Source organism: Oculina patagonica, chromosome 2 (assembly GCF_052425735.1).
Source record: "Oculina patagonica isolate OP01 chromosome 2, crgOcupat, whole genome shotgun sequence".
NCBI classification, from domain to species: domain Eukaryota; kingdom Metazoa; phylum Cnidaria; class Anthozoa; order Scleractinia; family Oculinidae; genus Oculina; species Oculina patagonica.
In genome coordinates this window covers 6,053,461-6,073,047 of record NC_135759.1, presented here as the reverse complement: position 1 = coordinate 6,073,047, position 19,587 = coordinate 6,053,461, and the positions used below count along the sequence as shown (strand labels likewise).

Genomic DNA, 19,587 nt, shown 5'->3' with positions numbered 1-19,587 from the left:
GGGGCAATCACACCCCGATATCATGGGTCCTTCCGGCAGGCGTGTTCATAATGGCTAATTTCGGGTTTTAAATTTAACAAATTTGTGTCTCTGACCACGAAAAGCAGTTTTTTAATAGGTTTTTGGCGGAAACAAACTACATCAGGTTTCTTTCCGACCTCATAACTATATATGGACAATATATGAAAGAAACATATTTTTCAACTTCTGCAACGAAATCAAGATTTTTGTCCTTTTTTTTCCTGAATGATCCTGAGAGTCGTTTCGGATGCCCCCGCTATGCGGGGCTTTTAACAGACGTCTAGGCCCCTAGGGCGGGGAAATAAGCCGGGTTTTAACACTTGGTAAATGTTAAATTCCCCGGTAAGTCCCGGGGGTCGGGGGGCCGGGGTTTCAATTGACTGATGCATAATGGTATCTATTCACAGATTCTGGCCCGCTGAATTACATTTCTCTTTGAAAGCGTGAAAATTTATTATTTTTCATGAGTCAAAGGCTTCAAATTCGAATATTTCACACTAAACATTCTTTGTAAAGACAAAGAATAACCATTTGTTTTCATTTGTTACTGATTTATAGCTTCTAAACATCGCATGACATAACCTCGACCGAGTGGAGGTCTGGGTCTGGTCACCGACAAAACTAAAAAAAAACAAGAAGCTCTTAGAGCTTAAAACTGCGCTGGTCACGTGACCACCCTAGGGGTAGCCATGGGGGGAGAATAAAAAATGCACCCCACCCCCTTATATCCCCTTTATCTGCGTCAAACAATGTTGCGACTGACAAGCAAAATGGTAAGAAAACACCTTGTGTGACATTTCATGGTTGACTTGTTCCATCCGCAATTAAATATTTTTCCTATATGCTAATGCTGGCCAAATTTAATTCCCACGATCCTGATCCGTAAACCAAAAAAACGCTTATCCGGACGACGAGATTTTTTGGGCGAAGGTTTACAACAACTGCCCCTGGGTCTCCGAGGATAAACTTTACAATTGATAAGTACGTCTGGCTTCACGCAAGGAACGTAAATATCCGTGAGAATTTTGACAGTATTCCCCATTTGCATAAAACTGAAAATGGCCCAATGACAATGTTTCGCAGTTTCTATAAAGTTACTACTATTTTTGAACCTCTTCAACAGTTCAAAATTTATTTGACCCTGTTTCGGTTTTCGTATTACAATAGGCGGTTTTAAAAATGCAGCGTTTGACAAACTTTGTGTACATTTCATGGTTGACTTGTTCTAGCCGCGATTAATAATTTTTCTTATATGCAAATTTTGGCCGAATTCCCACGTGCGGACGCTGAAGCTGTTTTTAGAACAGAGGGTATTTCCCTAGCATACCGAATGACGTAAGCGGTACAAGTCAGGACATGTTTGTGAAGGGAATTTTTCTTTTTCTCTAAAATCCTTTCAATGACACAGGCCCAAAAAAAATAGATTACTCTTAAGAGAAATACTTTGCAATAAATTTGTTTAGTAAAGACCAAAGGATTCGCAAAGATTTGATAGGTAGCTTACATAGCTTTAAAACATTACGTGACTTGAGCTCTAGCCGATCGAAAGTAAAACTTGTCATGTCAGCACATTCTTTTACACCAACGTAATGGTATTTATTCACAGATTCTGGCCCGCTAAATTATATTTCTCTTTGAAAGCGTGGAAATTTAGTATTTTCCATGGACTAAACGCTTCAAAATGGAATAGTTCACAATAAACATACTTTATAAAGACAAAAATAGAGAAACTTTTTCCATTTGTTACTGATTTGTAGCTTCTAAACATTACGTGACTTCAAGCTCGACCGAGTGGAGGTCTGGGACAGGTCACCGACAAAACGAAAAAAAACAAGAGCTCTTAGAGCTTACAACTGCGCTGGTCTCGTGAGCACTTTAGGGGAGCCATGTGGGGGGACCAAAAAATGCACCCCCCCCCCCTTATCCCGTTTGTCTGCGTCTAATAATGTCAGTGCGACTGACAAACAAAATGGTAAGAAAACACCTTGTGTGACATTTCATGGTTGACTAGTTCCATCCGCAATTAAATATTTTTCTTATATGCTAATGCTATATGCTGGCCAAATTTAATTCCCACGATCCTGATCCGTGAAACCAAAAAAATCGCTTATCGGGACGACGGGATTTTTCGGGCAAGAGTTTACAACTACTGCCCCTGGGTCTGCAAGATCAGTTCATAAGTTCATGCTTTATCTAAAAAAAAAAAAAAAAAAAAAAAAAAAAAAAAAGATCAGTTCATAAGAACGTCTGGCTTCACGCCAGGAACGTAAGTATCTGTGAGAATTTCGACAGTATTCCTTATTTACATAAAACTGAAAACTGGCCCAAAGACAATGTTTCGCAGTTTCTATAAAGTTACTACTATTTTTGAACCTCTTCAACAGTTCAAAATTTATTTGACCCTCTTTCGGTTTTCGTATTACAATAGGCGGTTGTAAAAATGCAGCGTCTGACAAACTTTGTGTACATTTCATGGTTGACTTGTTCTAGCCGCGATTAATTATTTTTCTTATATGCAAATTCTGGCCGAATTCCCACGTGCGGACGCTGAAGCTGTTTTTAGAACAGAGGGGATTTCCCTAGCATACCGAATGACGTAAGCGGTACAAGTCAGGGCATGTTTCTTTTTCTCTAAAATCCTTTCAATGACACAGGCCCAAAAAAAATAGATTACCGTTAAGAGAAATACTTTGCAATAAATTTGTTTAGTAAAGACCAAAGGATTCGCAAAGATTTGAACGGTAGCTTACATAGCTTTAAAACATTACGTGACTTGAGCTCTAGCCGATCGAAAGTAAAACTTGTCATGTCAGCACATTCTTTTACACCAACGTAATGGTATTTATTCACAGATTCTGGCCCGCTAAATTATATTTCTATTTGAAAGCGTGGAAATTTAGTATTTTCCATGGACTAAACGCTTCAAAATGGAATAGTTCACAATAAACATACTTTATAAAGACAAAAATAGAGAAACTTTTTCCATTTGTTACTGATTTGTAGCTTCTAAACATTACGTGACTTCAAGCTCGACCGAGTGGAGGTCTGGGACAGGTCACCGACAAAACGAAAAAAAATAATAATAATAATAAACCCCGTGCAGAGCAAGAACTGCGCAGCGCAGTTAATAATAATAATAAACCCCGTGCAGAGCAAGAACTGCGCAGCGCAGTTAATAATAATAATAATAAACCCCGTGCAGAGCAAGAACTGCGCAGCGCAGTTAATAATAATAAACCCCGTGCAGAGCAAGAACTGCGCAGCGCAGTTAATTAAAACCTGATTCCCATATTCAATCTTTTACTTTTTGGAAAATTATAGAATGAGTGTTAAGTCTGCATTTCAGGGGCAAATAAAAAGTAAGATTTTATAATTTCTTAGTAAAATGAATAACCTAATCTCTGATTCACGCTTTTGAGGGCATTTCAAGAAACACAAAGTCCATGTCACGTCATGTTGGGAACATGAGAGTTTTTGGGCCTATCACACTAGCAAAAAAGTTGTTTGTTAAGACAAGTTTTCTGTCATCACTAACGCTTTACAAGTGAGGATGGTTTGGCGTGACCTGACAAATTTTGGCCGAAGCGGACAAATCTTCAAACGCACCGCCGACAAAATTTGTCCCTGGGAAAAACTGGACAAAATCGACAAAATAAACAAAAACGCGTTATTCTTGTCAGTCATCTGTCATGCAACCATCAACAATTGTATTAGCCGGGGGTTGTGAAACTGACTGTTTGATTTTCGTGATGAATTTAGGACCCAAACTACTCTTGTAATTTTACTAGCCGGACTTTTCTGTAAGACCTAAAGCTGCAGGACGCTGGAAAGTTTCTTTACCGATAACTTTCGCTCGGAGGCGGCTTGACCTCCAAGCGGACTCGGGCCGGATTCGCGTTCTGAAGAAACAAACTATGCTGAATTGTCACAATCCTTGCAATCAATTAATTAACAAACGAAGGACACTTGTAAGTTTTCTTTGATTTGTAAGCCGAAAAACATAGCCCAGATAGCCGACTGCAAAGCAAGGACGCGCAAGGGTTGTCAGATTGGTAGGTTTGTAAAGTATCATAGTTTGAGTGCGGATACATGACAAGCTATCTGATAAAAAATTGTCGCGACAAAATTTGTCATTAGTTTTGTCACGGACAATTCCAATTTTGTCTGCTAGTGCGGAAAGGCGCATAAATATGCGATCTACAAACATAGCGTGGGACATAGATTCTCATGTGAGTAAAATTCAGATTACAATTTTGGTGAAGGCTCGAGCAAACGACAAAAAAGATATACTCTCATGTAACTTGCATTAATAAAAAAAATACCAAGATTTAGGCAAACGCTCAGCTTTGTTCAGGAGTGTTTTAGTTTCGAAAAGTATTAATTTGGCTTTTTGACAGTCTTTGCCAAAAGCTTGAGATCGAGGGAGGACAAGGAGGGATTTTAACAGGGGAGGGGGAGGGGGAGTGGGCAGCGAAAAGAGAATAGGAACACGATAGTGAGGGAAATCGGGGAGGGGGCCCGGGGGAGGGGGGAGGTTTTCCTTTTTTTCTATACCTCCATGATCTTGCTTCGTACCCTTTAATGTCGCCCTGGGAATATAGTAGTAACAACCACAGGATTGTTCATTTCATATATAACCAATGCTCTTTGTTAATTTTTTCACGGGGGTTAGAAATCTCAAACATAGTGTAAAATTGGTGCAGTCAAGATTTTTTGGGAAATGTTTTTGTTTTTATCATAGCACTGTTGTGAACAAACTAAGGAAATATTGAATGTTTCAGTGCAGAAAATAGCGATTTACTGTCAATAACATGTGCAATAAAATGCAAATTATTATCGACTGTCATCACAACTTTCACCATCTTTTCTTCGTTTTGCGGCGAAAAGTGAGTAATGCCAAAAATACTTTCCTCTTTCGGTGGATTAATTTCGGCCAGCTTAAATTTACAACGAAGTGCAAAAAAAAAAAACGTCAAAACCCACTCGAAAATGAAAGACTTTAGGGCACATGAACATTGCGCTTGACTACAAAATCATGTTTAATTACATGATTATGAATTCAATACAAACGATGATTACATTTGAGGACAAAGAAGTCTTTATAAAAGAAATATAAAGTTATGCTAGAAGAAGCGAAAGCCGTGTTAGTATAAAAAATAAAAATTATGCCGTCACAAAATATTCTGGTTTAGTTATTTGACAAAACTTGCTTGTCCTTGTGTTTTTCACATTAATTTTGTCATGTTACAAAATGTTTGTCGTGTGATATGAAAGTAAAATACATGGCTTCGACTTCCTTTTTTCTTGATATAGATTGATACGAATGTGAAACAATAAACACGATTTCCGTGCTTGAAAATCGTGAAAGATGAGTGGTGCTTTGAAAAGGAGTGTTTCTTAATACAGTAAAAACCCGCGTGTAAGAACCTGCTTTTTTAGAGTTTGGCAAAACAGGTTCTTATATTTTGGGGTACTTACTGGCATTTTTTAGCTTCCCTGTGCAATTCTTGATCTCTAAAGACATCCTTTTTGATAAAATACAGTTATTTTATTATAAATAAAATAGTTTAACCCCACATATAAGAACCTTTTGGGGTATTAAGGAAGCAAATTTCTGCCAGGAGGTTCTTAATTTCTAGGTTCTTACACGCGGGTTTTTACTGTACTGGTTTTAAAACAAAACAAGAAACTGGAAAGAAAGGTTGAATTGACCATGGATGATTATGGGAGGCCATAAATGTGTATAAAAAGGAATTTAAATTAACGTTCTCATGATTGTCACGGAAAATTTTGTCTATTTGTTAATTTTTTTTTTCGCCAAGCCCTTGCTTCGAAAACAGCATAAAAAGACCGCAAGTCGGTGATGAGTAGTTAACAAATATTTTGGCTATTTGTCACTTGTAAGAACTTTCTTAGACCCCGGTTTGCTTTACGTGTGACTCCAGTTCTCCTTCGTTAAGGCTTTCGCTAAGCCGCGAAAACGGGCGAAGGGATTATTTTCCCCAAAATCCACGCGGCGCGCTTCATCCATCTATTATGTTGCGTTATTTAGTGGAATGGAGAATATCATGACATCCAAAGTGATGATCGAGAAATTAACTACACGGACAGTTGCAATCCATACTCTTTTGCAGAACATCCTGTTGGGCTAAATAACTATATACCGCTGATCACAGAGTTTTCCTTTCTTCTCGATGCAAGTACTTTCATACTTTTATTTGAAATGAATGATCAGCACACCTGTGATGTAATTGATATTCCAGTTATAAACCCTACCAACTATAAGCCCACGGCATTATAATTAATTGTTATAAATCCGCAGTTTCTCTTGCTCTAAAGACGATTCCCATTGGCTGATTCGTGATCACGTGACCTTGCATAAATTTAAATATATCCCGATCGAAATACATTGACCTGAAGGCGATCAACAACCAGAAAAACCAAGGCCGGTGGCGTGATTGTGGCGTGAGTTTTTGAAGGTCATTTCTCGGCGATTCCAGGAAATTTGTCGCTAGTTCTTCGAAAGTATGTGAAACACAGTAGAACAGTTTGAAGCGAAAACCGTCGCTTTCTACTTTTCATTCGAAACACGAAATCAAGAAACTTTTGAGCAGAATGAATTCGAAAATGCCTGGAAAGTAAGTCGGTTCTTTGCTTTCTTTTGTACGTATTTTACGATGTATTTGTCGTACATTTTCAGCCTTTTATAGAAGAAATAAAGTCGGGCTCAGGCGTGCTGTTGTTGTTCGTTCGTTTGTTTTAATTGTTCATCCTTTGGATGTTTAACAAAGCACTTAAGGTGGCTCCGTAGTTATTCCAGGCGCACTCGTCCACGTCAAACTTTGCGTCATAACTTTTTCGGCTTTGACGCGATGGCTATGAAACTTTGGGAACACTTTCGCCTATCATTCAGTAATGATATGATTTAATTTGATTTCACTGGTGAAAAATATTTTCAATGTTACTGGCGTTTAACTGGAGCCCACTTTTTGGACAAAATCGCGTCCAGTAAAAAAATGTGCTGATTAATTTTTGCTAAATTTCTAGAATCAGCTTATATTCACTTAATACACACCATAGCCAAGTTTCAGGAAAATCGTCGGAGCAGAAGTCCGGAAATACTAAGGTCATGTAAATTCAACGCTTACATTCTATTGAAAGTTTCCATACTTGACGCTCGTCGACGAAACAAGCTACGACCCCAAGTTTTCGTGAGAAGCCTCTCCAATGCTTGCTAAATCGGAGTGCCTAGCCGATTGTTAATCGTGCGAACCGTTAGAAAGTATTCGCTAGTTCTGTAAACATTATAAAATGCATAAGAACGTTCTCCAACCTCCAAAGTTGCGTTTTGCAGCTTTTTTCGAAAATTATACCGCGGTTTTGCTTTAAACTCTTGTCACATAAATTTCAATGTACTGCAAAATGTTTGCATCGATTTTTGTTGCTGTGCCGTGCTGTGAGCTGGAGAATTCTTCTTGGGATTGTAAGCTACTCCGCGACTGATTGTAGGCGAGTAGTTTGTTTATATAATTACGAATACGAAATGAGCATGTGCGTCATTTATTCCAAGAATTCGCACCTATGATAAGGGGGCGTCAGTGATATGCGTGCTAACCACCCCAGGAAGGGAGGGGAGATGTACTCTCCATAAGAAAAATCATGAGGTGGTGTTATTAAATGTGGGGATTACGAAAACACAAACCTCCACTAACAGCAATAAGTTGCATAAGTGCTTGCAATTTTTATAAACGGTACACATATAGTTTAAATTCTTTGATCCTCCCCTCCTGACGTGGTTGACGCGCATATCACTGACGCCCCGTTATGAAGGTGCGAATTCTTGGAATAAATGACGCACATGCTCATTTCGTATTCATAATTATATAAACAAAACTGCTCGCCTGCTTTCAGTCGCGGAGTAGTTTACAATCCAAAGACGAATTCTCCAGCTCACAACACGGCACAGCAACAAAAATCGATGCAAACATTTTGCAGTACATTGAAATTTAGGTGGCAGGAGTTTGACGCAAAACCGCGGTATAATTTTCGCAAAATGCTGCAAAACGCAACTTTGGAGCGAGGGTGAAGAAGATTTTCGTGCATTTTATAATGTTTACAGAACTAGCGAATACTTTTTAACGGTTCGCACGATTAACAATCGGCTAGGCATTCTGATTTAGCAAGAATTTGAGAGGCCTCTCACGAAAATTTGGGGTCGTAGCTTGTTTTGTCGACGAGCGTCAAGTATGGAAACTTTTAAATGAATGTAAGAGTTGAGTTTACATGACCTTTGTATTCCCGGACTTCTGCTCCGACGATTTTCCTGAAACTTGGCTATGGTGTGTATTAAGTGAATGTAAGCTGTTTCCAGAAATTTAGCAAAAATATATCAGCAAAATTTTTTACTGGACGCGATTTTGTCCAAAAAGTGGGCTCCAGTTAAACGCCAGTAACATTGAAAATATTTTTCACCAGTGAAATCAAATTAAATCATATCATTACTGAATGATAGGCGAAAGTGTTCCCAAAGTTTCATAGCCATCACGTCAAAGCCGAAAAAGTTACAACGCAAAGTTTGACATGGACGAGTGCGCCTGGAATAACTACGGAGCCACCTTAATGTCTGTTCCCTCGGAAAATTGTTAGTTTTTTTTTTTTTGACTCGAGGGAAAACAAAACTAACCGTTGTTTGGTGTTTCCCTCGGGACCAGACATTAAGGGTATATTTATATACCTCTTAAAGAAAGATATAAATTTCCCATTATAAGCCCTCTGTTGTAATGCTTTCTTTGTATGTTACGTTGTTAGTATGCTCATAGACCTGTAATGTTTGTTTAACGACTTTAATATTTCATATCGTTGTGTTTAGAGAGTTTTATCATGTGGCATTCTTGTATGCATCTAAGAATTTTCACACGAAGTATCACTTTGAATTATGAACCCAGACATGTTTTTAATGCAAATTTTCATCCGAAAATTAGCCACCCGTAAAAAGGGCCACCCCGAAAATCAGCCCATCTATAATCAAAGATCTCTTCGAGATACCGACTTTTTTGCATGAAATATGAGTCGAAGGTTTATCCTGTGCATTGTTCTTCGAACTTATCATTACATGTACAGTTGCTTTGTAGTTTAGTTTAACAATTTCCAATCTTCGCGGAGGAAATGTTATATTTGTCAGTCGCTAAGTTGTTTACACTTGTCGATGCCTTTTTCTCTAAATAGTTGTTTCCTTTCGAGTAAGAATGATCTACGCTGTTTAGTGCAGGGTTCCCGATAAAGGCTACGAGTCTCAAACATTCTGGAATGTGTGTGTCTGGAAGAACGCGAAAAAGTGATTAGTTACTCGTGTTTAGCGTGAGTCACGCAACCAATTGTCACGAAATTTAGTGCCTTAGGTTAAGATAGGAGAAACGTTCAAACCATGTCCAATTTAAAAATTGATAACTCAAATGTTAGCGATTTTTTGAAAAAAAAATCACATAGCCTACCGTAATTGTATAGATAATAGGCTTTCAGAACATGTCAATTTACACACCTTATGGGTTAAAATGTGCACATACCTTGAAATACCCGGGGTATGGTGGCATTTATTTGTGGAGATAGAGCGTTCTAATTATTTTCATATGTGCCTCAACTTTAAACAGCCACATAAGTTTGTCAAAAATGGCTCGTCCGCGCCGGGTATTTATACACAGTTTTCTCAACATTACACAAATAAACAGTGCAAATTTCACCGAGATCTGACAATTCTAAACCTTAAAATTGCAAGGACCTTTCGAGGCAGTCGATTACGTTAGGGAAATTAGCAAATGAAAACAGCAAAATATGCGTTCGACGCTTTGTTTTTTGCGACGCCATATTGAATTGTTATAGGTAGACCGCTGTTCAATGTGTTCAAGGCCGTATCGTTACGATTGCTCCACGAAAAAGCACGAAAAAATTCGGATATTTCCGACTACTGTCGGTGAAACATAGCGGCGTAAACAAATACGATACACATAGCAACGCCAGATTTTGCAATTGCATTACGGAACTCATGCTGCGTTTTGTCTGGGCTCTGCGAGGGTCGGATATCAAGACAGCTTCTTCGTGGGCTTAAGAAGGCTTAAACAAAAGCATTATATTTGGAGATGACATACGAAAGAATTTTGCTGTCTTTGATTAAAATTTCGCTCGAACTGCGTAGATACGATCGCATGTTGTAAAGCCGATTCATGTATTATTGCTGTCAACGCGAGGTCACATCGACTCGGATTGCAGAGCGCTAATCATTAACATTGCAACCAACTTTGGCCTAATTTTTCTCCGCTTCTAAGCTAAAAGAAGCCCCATCTCTTACATTTGTTTTAACTTCATTAATATCTTTGAAAAGAGGGAGTTTTTTGGTCTGGTTTATTTTTGACGTTTGTAATTTTTTAACGATGTAAGTGCTAGTGATTATTATTCGTGTTTTAGCGTTAGTTACGTGCGACGATTTTGATAGATCGCCTTTCAAAAACACGTGCGTTGAAAAACACGACCGAGAAATTTTATGGAGATAAGGTTTTGACGATAAGCTAGAATTACTTAATTAGTGAAAACTTTTTTTTCTACTTGTTTAATCGAAACCACCGACAAAAAGTTGTAAATGCCGCAGAAAAAAAATTGAACTGTTACAGTAAAATTTTGTGGCAGTTCTAAAATAAGAAAAAGACTTATTTCAAGTCTTCTCTACGACACCATACGTTTTTGGGCGAATTGTATTTGACAGTAGCTATACAATCGAAATTTTCATTCTTAAAAATATGTACACAATTTTGATAGAAACCTTTTTACCGCAGCCAAATAAAAATTAAAAAACAATAGATGAAAAAGAACCTTAGCTCTCACCGAAAGTCAAAAACCTTTTATTCTGTTTTGTTAATTCATCTGACGAATAGTGAAATAACGGTTATTTTAGAATGTTTCTTTGCTATAAAAGACACACAGTATGAACTAAATAGTGCTTTGATGCGCTGGAGTTTTTCCCTTGCAGTCGAACATAATTAAGAGGCGTCGAAACAGCTTATTAGAAGAGTTGCGTTTAGTTTTCAAAGAATCCGGATTTTCTCAGAAGTGTTTACTAATTGTTTGTCGGGCTTCGCTGGTTTTAACGAGTCTGGTGCTTTGTTTGATGGTAATACATTCATTGGACCTAGTACAATCGGGTCACCAGTTTTCACTGACTTGTACTCTGCTATCTCATACACGAAGTCCTCTTTCCTTATTGTGCACAACCGCTGATAAGTTTAACGGAGACGCGTGCTTTCTGCGTACGCATCGATTTTATGCCACAATACGATTAACGATACGAAAGAAAGCCATTCTCGATCCCAGGGCGCGGTGGCAACGTTTAACGTAACCTGTGACAAGGATTTTTTTTATCGCAGCGGGAAAAAACGCCTGATCGCAAAGTGCTTTTGACGACGTTATTCGGAGTTTGCTCGGAGAACGAAATTTACGGAATTGTGACGTTTAGCCAAACCAGTAGTTCCTCCTGCAATACCCCCCGCCCCACACACACCCTCCTCCTCCCCCCTTCTCCGCCTGAAAGTGTTAATTTGGATCTCACACCCACATTATCATATATTTGGCTTATATATGGGCTGTCTTCAGTCTTCCTAGTTGGGAGATCTTCATGAGAACAGCCTGTTCCAGGTGTTCGGTTAGCCTGGGATCAGTGCGAATAACAGTGAGTGAATAAAACGGCGCTTCTCGGAGTTTCCTAAAAAAGGAACTTCATTCAAGTTTCTCTTGCAGAACGGAACACAGATAAAATTTAACAACAAATGAAAATAACATTTTTAAAGTGTTTATTTCTTGTTTGCTTTCATGCCAATACTTTTCCTGTTTAATTCTAAAAAATGCCTCTTTAGTTTGCCCTGACAAGCTAAGAATGGAGGAATGAAATCGAAATTGGAGAGTTGGAACGAAATTAAATTCGAGGAGGAGAATTGAATCTATTGAATACTGATGATCTTCTACAACTTCCTTACTCGTTTCAGGTCAAGAAAACATTTTCTTACATGGTTACTGTTTTTTTCGTTTTTAGCTCGTCTCCATCTTTTTGGAAAGGCGCCAGTTTTTCCTCATTCCACAGAAGAACATGGTTATTATTCCCCTCAGCTGAGCTAAAAAGCAGAGACTAAAGTTGGGAATATTTTTCTTTTTTTGTTTGTAGAATATTGTCAATATAACAGTCCCCAAAGTTAAACTCACATTCATTGATACTCTCCATTTTTGATTTCTTGTCTACAGAATCTCGAAAGTGCAATCTTTTTTATTCAAAGCCACTGATGTCAAACAATCAATCAAAGAGACCCCTTGGTAATCTTAAAATGAAATTTCGATTCACTGAGCACAAATTCAAAACAGGGTAAATCCCCCATCAATTTAAACCTCTGATTATTATTGCCAAGTATAACATCTACTCTGCCTCATGGGAGGAAGAACACTACTATTTTGAAGCCTTCCTTGCTTTCGTTAAAAGCAAATTATCTATAGAGAAGGGTAAATTCGAATTAATTACAAATTAACTTCTAAACTAGTGGTAACCACAGGTTAAAAAGTGCGGGCATTGACGCGCATAGACAAGGTACTGGTAGGCAGTGCCGATAAAATGGACAAAAGACAATTATTCTGAGTAACGCGTCACGCAAGGATTTTTGCGGTGCAGTGTGAATTGAGATATGATTTTTCTCAGTCGATAAACTCGCTATTTTGTAAATGTTATAACGAATTTTTCGACAATAACCGTTGTTGGAATCATTCGCTTTCCCGTAATTTATCTGTGTCGATAAATAAATGGTAAAATGGACAAAAGTCAATTATTCCGAGTAAAAAACGGGAATGCATGTTTATAATTTTGCTTATTGCCGCGAACCGATCAAAGTTATCTTTTGATCGTCGATTTGGGAACTGTAATCGAGCACGCGGTGTGAACTGATGGGGATGTGAATTTTTCTCAGTCGGTAAACTCGCTATGTTGTCAGTGTTATAACGAATTTCTCGACAATAAGCAACACATAACGCCTTCCATGTGACAGAAGGTTTAGATCTTATGTGACAAGCTGCTGGAGAACAGATTTTTCTCTTCCGGTGTTACGACAAACTGTCGTGATTGACACATTTTCGCATTCCGATCGTGCTTAGTGGAAGAACAAAAATTTTCAACTTCCGCTTCTCTATTCGGTTTATAAACGTGGCGCGCACGCGTAAAACGCAATCCGCTGGTCACTGTCAAGATTAGGGTTGCGGGCCTCTCTTGGGCCCGCAATAAAATGTAAGCTTTTGTACTTTTATTAAAACAAACCTACAGACAAGAAGCGTCTTTACATGAAAAACTAAGCTCTTGAGTTTTTTCTTTCACTCTGATAAAACTTTAGAGACAGTCTATTGCACAAAACGCTTTCAATTTTTGCGTTAAGCAAATTAAGCAAATGAAGTAAAGATTTTCTGGGTTTCTATCCAGTTAAGGAAATATCAGTAGAAGTTTATGAGAAAGCTGAGAATTCATTCGGAAACAAGAATCGCTTGCAAGCGAGATTTTCCACGGCGTTTTTCGAGTTCTCCCAAACTTTTAAAAGTGATTCAATCATAACTCGATAGAAACACAGAGAAAGGTTTTTCGATTTCTACTATAATTTAAATGACAGCGGAAAAGAAAGGACATGCTCGTTTATTTCGATAATCAAAATTTAAATTCTCTTTGCTCGCTCGTAGTCTAATTAATATTATTTATTGTAATCCGTAATGTAACCTGTTAATTTGTCAAAACAAAAATTGTCACTCAAAAATTACTTAAAAATTCGTGTGACCGTACCCACGCCTTCTCACAATTTATTTGTGATTACTCTCGTGAAAAGAAAACACCTTTAAAATCATTTTGAAAAAGCAACAAAAACGTTTTCTGCTGCTTTAAAGAAATGAACAATTGTCTGTATTATTTAACACTGTACTTGCAAACGTTTGTCAGTTTCTTGTTTGCTTTCTGTCTCTATCAAAATCTAAACGACAAAAGGCCCAGAAGGAAAAAGGAAGCTGTTAGAAGATTTGACCACCTCACAAAATAGAATTGCGATTTAAAAAAATGACCCAACAGTAGGAATTAAAAACCTATTGCTACGTAGACTTTAACTGTAAAATTTTGTAAAATTTTACTTTTAAGTTTTTTGATTCTCACCTTGTTACTAGTTACGAAATAGAAGATAGAGTTTTCGTTTAGATTTACCTCACACAGTTAAGCAAAGTCCTGAATCAGTTTTTTCTTCGCAATTTTAAACTTACCTCTATTTTCCAAAGTCGAAGGTCACGTTATCTCCAATCAGCATGAAAGGTGCCCACAGCTTCACATCAGAATAGCCGTTTTCTCTCATCCACTTCATGGCCTCGTGAAGAGACCCACTGGCACTTTCCCCACGAACAAGGTGCTCGTAGAAATGACTCATCAACTGCAATGTTGCACTGTCCTCCAGTGCCCACAGTGCCACCAATACTGAGCGTGCACCGGAGCCTAAGAACGCGCGAGCAATTCCAACAACTCCCTCGACTCTTATTTGTCCACGGGCACTGTGACAACAGCTAAGTACCACCAGTCTAGCTCGCAGTTGAATGTGTGAAATGTCGGACATTCTCAAAAGGTAGTCTTCTTCTTGTGGAATTCCAGTAGTAGGGCGTAGAGGGGCAAGGGCAATTTCTCCTCTTTCAGCGTTACCATGTGCAGCCAAATGTATCAGACTAGCTGAATTGATCCTTTGAAGTACCATCTGCTTCGTTGCGTGCTGTCCTAACAAAGGCTGAACGCCCAGCAGTCGTCCAATCATCTCTGCTTCCTTTCTTGCACCAGGCAACGGCACAAACTTTCTGTTGAGACTTCCGCAGTACATCACATCACCAACATCAGGATCGCCCATTATCAGAACACCAGTCTGACTGTGATAGTCTGCAGGACTGTCCTGAATGAGTTTGAGAGTCGTCAAAGAAGGAACGACGCGGATCCTGAAAGTCTCTGATAAAAACTTCCCATTTTTATCCAGTAAAGCTGGAAATGGAACACGGTACAAGCGACGATCAGGGACAATGATGATTTCAGGCTCTTTAAGCAAGTCGGACACAGGATCAATGAGCATTTCGTGGAACAAAGTGAGACTTGGTTTGGGATCATCCTCATCTTTTCCTTGTCGCAAAGCTGCGAGGTTCTCTTCCCGAGATGTATCAGGTTCTGGCTCAATGTCATTGAAGGATCGATCTTCGCAAAGCTCTTCGGGTAGAATGCCAAAGCTGCGGAAGCTAGTAGCCATGATAGCAAAAAATTCATCCAAATTTGTAGCAATCTTTGCTAGTCTGGTATGAAGAGTCTTTTTATCCACTGTAATTTTTCGGAAATCAATGGCTCCGCTTGTCTTGAGAATCCACAAAAGCACTTGTGTATCATTATAAGAAATGTACAGACATGTGCAGTTTCTTTCCTTCTTGATGACATTTTCAATGCCAATCCATGACTGCCGGTTAGCTGATATGTGCGTTTCAGAAGAGTACTGAGTTGCCATCAAGTCTGCTAGGGCTCTAGCCCGTCCCAGCTCTACAGCATACAGAGCATTGTTAAAATTTCCAGCGGCACAAAACAATTCACTGAGCTGCAGGTAGGGAAACACATGCTTGTCCGCAAACGATATCTTGATTTGATCGCTCTCTGCATTAAAACCTCGCATTTCTTCGCATTTTGCAATACTTTGAAACAGATACGATGAAGCTTCCTCAATCTTTTCTTGTGATAACTTTGAAAGTGTAAGATCACAATAGCAGACAAACTCAATTTCACCGGCCCTTATTTCTTTACTTATTGAAAGTGCCTTCTCAAGATATTCTTCAGACGCGACATATCTACTGAGCGATCGAAACAGATATCCTAGTTTGCTGCAAATAACTGCTTCTGTTGTTTTGCTACCAATTTCAACTGCCATGGCGAGTGCTTTCTCATAATATTCTTTAGGCTTGACACGATCACCAAGTGCTAGAAACAAATCTCCAAGGTGTCCATAACAGGCTGCTTCTCCATGCCTGTCACCAATTTTAATTAGGGTCGCGAGTGCTTTATCAAGATATTGTTTACTCTTTCTATATTCTCTAAGGGAGTTGAACACAGTTCCAAGGATTCCGTAGCAGTTTGCTTCTAATGCTCTGTCACCAATTTCCTTTCCAATGACAAGTGCTTTCTCGAGGTATTCTTTAGCTTTGACATATTCACCGAGAGAGTTAAACAGAATTCCTAGGTTTCCGTAACTTGTTGCTTCTCCTTTTCTGTCGCCAATTTCCATGTTGATCGCAAGTGCCTTCTCGTGATATTCTTTAGCTTTGACATATTTACCGAGAGATTTAAACACAAATCCTAGGTTTCTGTAAGTTGTTGCTTCTCCTTTTCTGTCACCAATTTCCATACTGATCGCAAGTGCTTTCTCGTGATATCCTTTTTCTTTGAAATACTCACCGAGAGATTGAAACACAGCTCCTAGGTTTCCGTAATTTGTTGCTTCTTCTCTTTTTTCACCAATTTCTATGTTGATCGCAAGTGCTTTCTCGAGATATTCTGTAGCTTTTACGTACTCACCGAGAGATCGAAACACAGTTCCTAGGTTTCCGTAATTTCTTGCTTCTCCCCTTCGATTACCAATTTCCATATCGATCGCAAGTGCTTTCTCGTGATATTCTTTAGCTTTGCCAAAGTCACCGAGGGACTGAAACACAGTTCCTAGGTTTCCGTAATTTGTTGCTTCTCCGTTTCTGTCACCAATTTCCATGTTGATCGCAAGTGCTTTCTCGTGATATTCTTTAGCTTTGACACGTTCACCGAGAGATTTAAACACAGTTCCTAGGTTGCCGTAATTTACTGCTTCTCCTTTTTTGTCAGCAATATCCATGTTGATCGCAAGTGCTTTCTCGAGATATTCTTTAGCTTTTACATACTCACCGAGCAATTGAAACACAGTTCCTAGGTTTCCGTAACATGCTGCTTCTTCGTCTTTGTCACCAATTTCCACAATGATCGCAAGTGCTTTCTCGTGATTTTCTTTAGCTTTGAGATATTCATCGAGAGATTCAAACACCCGTCCTAGGTTTCCGTAATTTGCTGCTTGTTGTTTTCTGTCACCAATTTCCATGTTGATCGCAAGTGCTTTCTCGAGATATTCTTTAGCTTTGACATGTTCACCGAGAGATTGAAACACAGTTCCTAGGTTTCCGTAATTTGTTGCTTCTCCGTTTCTGTCACCAATTTCCATGTTGATGGCAAGTGCTTTCTCCTGATATTCTTTAGCTTTGACATATTCACCGAGAGATTTAAACACATTTCCTAGATTTCCGTAACATGCTGCTTCTCCGTTTCTGTTACCAATTTCCACGTTGATCGCAAGTGCTTTCTCGTGATATTCTCTAGCCTTGACAGATTCATCGAGAGATTCAAACACCCGTCCTAGGTTTCCGTAATTTGCTGCTTGTTGTTTTCTGTCACCAATTTCCATGTTGATCGCAAGTGCTTTCTCGAGATATTCTTTAGCTTTGACATGTTCACCGAGAGATTGAAACACAGTTCCTAGGTTTCTGTAAATTGTTGCCTCTCCGTGTCTGTCACCAATTTCCATGTTGATCGCAAGTGCTTTCTCGTGATATTCTTTAGCTTTGACACATTCTCCGAGAGATTGAAACACAGTTCCTAGGTCTCCGTAAAGTTTTGCTTCTTCGTTTCTGTTACCAATTTCCTTGTTGATCGCAAGTGATTTCGCGTAACATTCTTTAGCTTTGACATATTCACCGAGAGAATAAAACACATTTCCAACGTTTCCAGAAGCGATTGCCTCACCTTGTTTGTCGCCGGTTTCTTTCATGATGGTGACTGCTCTCTCATTAAGTTCTTTCGCCTCAACATACTTACTTTGACTCCAATATATCTTTGCCAGGTCAATGCTAAGCCTCCCTTCGTTGATTGTCTCACCATGCTCGCAAAACATGTTGAGAAGTTTCCTGCCGTATGTTATTGCATTTGTGTCATCGTGGATACGACAGTACGCGTTGAACATTGTATTATAGATTCTCTTATAAATAAATTTGCCAAATTGCTTCTCTATTCTCATTGCTATAACACTTACCAAACCCAAGCTTTCCTTGCATAGCTCAATAGCTTTTAGAGCACGACCGGCGTTAATAAGGAACATGGCAACAGCTAGGCCTATAGCTATGGCTTGTATGATTTCGTCTATGTTGTTCATAACTTCTTCTTCTGTAAGTCTCGTAGCTGAAAAATAAGCAGAGTAAAATGTTATGTAGGAATGCGCAATGATTTGTAAAGAGAGTTGCAAATTAAAGCACAGGCACTGTGAAAAGACATGGTTGGGCAATGAGCATTCCAAATCTCACGTCTCTTTAAATTTTTCATTTTGTGGACTAAAGGAGGCAATTGTAAACACAGAGACAAACTATAAAAAATGTTCGCCAGGGAAAATCTTTTACGTTTGTTTCCTTGTTCTTAAAAATGTTTTGATTTGTAAGACGATGAAAGGAAAATTAACGTTAAATTTGCAATAAATTTATTACTTCAGTGTAGCTTGCCTTTCCGTAGGCCCGGGCCGACAAATGTTTCTGCCTACTTGTCTTTTTAAAATTCACTGCCAAAATGAAATAGAAAGCAATTTTTTGACATATCGTAGTAAATTCTTTTCTCGACTCCCCTTTCCTAATGAGATTAAAGCTCATCTTGCAAGGGCAAACTATGGAACTTTCTGGATAAATTGGAACTTAGTTAAAGGCTGGAATGACTGTATATCTGTAATATTTGAATATGCTATTATCATGAACTTCTACTCGGACTTCACAGCAGCAATTCACTTGTAACCCACAACAGCTAACTGTACGTAAAGATCTCTTGGCTAAAGAAATTACCCTATTTATTTAGTTTAACGGGTAAAGATTATAAAAGGCATACAATATAAGGCAAGTTGTATACTCACCACGCCAACGTTGAAATAAAAGACTGAAGACCAGCTGGTATTCCTTGCTTGAGTAAACTTTACTGACGAGTTTATTTTGTACTGTTCTCTTTGGAAAGTATAAACAAATATATCTGTTAATGTTATTGTCACCCGTTCCTTTGGGAAATTAGAAAATGAGTTTCTCTATCCTTAGATGTTATTTCAGTTTTTTCAGGTTTCATTTTCCAAAATAAAATGAAATTTTGGACTTCTTCCTTTGTTAACGGTTGACATATTGGAGAAATGAATTTTAATGCTTTTACGGCTGAAGATGTTAGTTGCTGGTTTAGAGACTAAAGCGTCGAGTATGAAAACTTATTTTGTATTCGACTACTTTAAAATGTTAAATCACCAAACTACTGTCTCTCTGAAAAAATAATAATCGGAAGATCATTTATTTCGGTTTTGTGACGAGAGAGAAGTTGAAAGGGAAACTTGTGATTGTCACAAGCATTATTTTTGACTGATCGTACTCATTTAATTGCTGATCAGATCTCTCAGTAGATCCTACGAATAGCAGCATTAT

The 19,587-nt window shown here is 38.5% G+C and overlaps 1 pseudogene; it reads right to left on the bottom strand.

Annotated features, from left to right (window-relative positions):
• Positions 1-19,115, bottom strand: part of LOC144642755 (uncharacterized) — a 51,480-nt pseudogene extending 32,365 nt beyond the window's left edge.
• Between the last annotated feature and the right edge of the window lie 472 nt (positions 19,116-19,587).